At 42.8% G+C, this 2235-nt stretch overlaps 1 long non-coding RNA gene across 1 annotated transcript; it reads left to right on the forward strand.

The window, feature by feature from the left end:
• Nucleotides 1-274: 274 nt before the first annotated feature.
• LOC118159841 lies at nucleotides 275-1915 on the forward strand. Its single transcript, XR_004747258.1, has 3 exons — nucleotides 275-635; nucleotides 1546-1601; nucleotides 1726-1915. It is a non-coding gene; the product is annotated as an uncharacterized LOC118159841 (long non-coding RNA).
• Nucleotides 1916-2235: the final 320 nt, after the last annotated feature.

Genomic DNA, 2235 nt, shown 5'->3' on the forward strand with positions numbered 1-2235 from the left:
GGGGGGGGTGTTTCTGGGTTAGGCGTGTGCAACAGTTGGGGTGTGAGTTTCTGGGGTAGGGCTGTGAAACGGGGGAAAGGGTTTGTGGGGACAGGGGTGTGGAACAAGGGGGGGGATGTGTGTTTCTGCGTGTAGGTGTGCACAAAAAGGAGGGTTGTGTTTCTGGGGATAGCGGTGTGCAACAAGTTGGGTGGTTCTGTGCTTAGGGCTGTGCAACAGTGGGGGGCTGTTTCTGGGATATGGCTGGGAAAGGGGGGGATGTTTCTGGGGGTAGGGATGCGCAAAAAGGCATGTGTGTTCCACACCCCTACCCCCCAGAAACGCCCCCCCTTTGTTGTGCACTTCTAAACACCCCCCTGTTTTGCAGCCCTACCCCCAGAAACAGCCCCCTCTCCCCCACGTTGCGCACCCGTAACCCCAGAAACATCCCCCCCCAACAAAAACAGTGGTCAAATAAATTATGTTTTTCTATTAGTTCCATTGTCCTAACACTTCGGACACTTCTGGATGGCATAGACAACAGAGGGGAGAATGTGGTAGTCAGAACCACTAACAGACTAGGTTCTATAGATCCTGCTTTACAGAGACCAGGACACTTTGACAGAGAGTTCCTCTTCAACTTGCCAAATAAAGAGGTGAGAACTTCAATTCAACGTTCATGCTAATGTGGCAAAGTCCAACTTTATAGAAAAAACAAATCTCCAAGATGAACAAAAGAGTGCTATGTGGAGACACTGTTTTGTACCGTGGAGGGCAAATCTGGTACTGAATATGAATGCTCAAGATGATACCACCAAGTAGTTAGTTCTATAATCAATTCTTTGATTCCCAAAGTTGTTCCCGTTTGCTTAATTCTTTAATCCATGTAGGCGCTTTCATCTTGCCATTGTGTTTTTGGTCTCAGTACTTCCTTTATGAATGGATAGGGGACGTATTTGCATGTGCTTGTTCCCCGGATCAGCAGTAGTAGTATGAGTCATAATTTATTCCGTGATGATGTTGCTCCTCTAATTATGCAAGCCAAGGCCACGTGTTTCTGGAGGTGCTGTTTTTATGATTCTAAAGTTTGTTTTTTCAAACGGTACCTAACTGCAAAGCAGCAATCACTGACGTTCTTTTATTGTAGGAGGCACTTTCCAGTAATGAGCAGCATAAATGTGCAGTTCAAAAGCTACACTTCGAGATGGGTGGATCCAAAGTACCATGTGGAATAGGAGACTTATGCCGTAGTGTTGCAGTGTAAGATGTGTTTCCTAACCAGAATTGGCAACATGACTATTTTTTCTCCCGTTACCCTTTTCGCTAGTGCTTTTTGTTTGATTGTGGTTTTTTTGTTTGTTTATTTGTTTTGTCTTAGTTTCTAATTTTTATGGGGCAGTGACTTTAGGAGGAAAGAAGGGAGAAGCCAAGTATTTTTCAGTGAAGACGAGAACAATTCTGTCTCTGTATTTGTCAAAAGAGATGGTTTTGCAGGTCCAGGGTACTTCATTGAGACTGTATTCTAGATGAACAGGAAACTGACTGAAGAAATTGGTGTCCTTCCAGATTCTTGGACACTTCAGATGACTCCTACTGGACATTCTCAGGTAGACCAGCAACAGGTGAGTGTTGAGAACACTGTGGAAGTTTCTACAGAGCCAGACATTGGAGTTACTGTGGATCACCCTGAGCTCAAAGTATATCTAATTTCAACTTTTTTTTTTTTTTTTTTTAATATTCAAATAGGAGCTCTTGTGACCAGGCCAATTGCAAATGAAGTCAGTTGTTAACCAATGCCAACGAAAACAATGACGTGGAAGGACATAGAGATTGTGAAGTACTGAACCTAGAATGCAGTGTGACTGTTTAGTGTCCACACCTGGTGTAGATTTCTGTAGGCTACCGTTTGCTTTTGGTCAGCTGTAGTTTAGGAGACAGATGCTTTACCTAATGTTGAAGGTAAAAGGCTTTGTTGAATTTTCAAATAACGCACTGACGACCTGCTAGTAGTATTGGTTATGAATGTTGTTTTAACAATTAGTATGATGGGTTTGAGGGCTATTATTTGGGGATTTTTTTGATATTTTTTTTTGCATGCTTTGATGTATTAGGAACCGGAAAAGGATCTTTATTTCTTGCAGTGATGATTTTAAACCTGAAGTTAGCAGGTTGACATAAAGTAGCTAGCCACGGTTAAGCGACTACGGAAATTGCTTCAAAATGCAGTATTAGAATTTCCCATGCATGCTATTGCAG

Source organism: Oxyura jamaicensis, unplaced genomic scaffold (assembly GCF_011077185.1).
Source record: "Oxyura jamaicensis isolate SHBP4307 breed ruddy duck unplaced genomic scaffold, BPBGC_Ojam_1.0 oxyUn_random_OJ72281, whole genome shotgun sequence".
Taxonomy (NCBI): Eukaryota; Metazoa; Chordata; class Aves; order Anseriformes; family Anatidae; genus Oxyura; species Oxyura jamaicensis.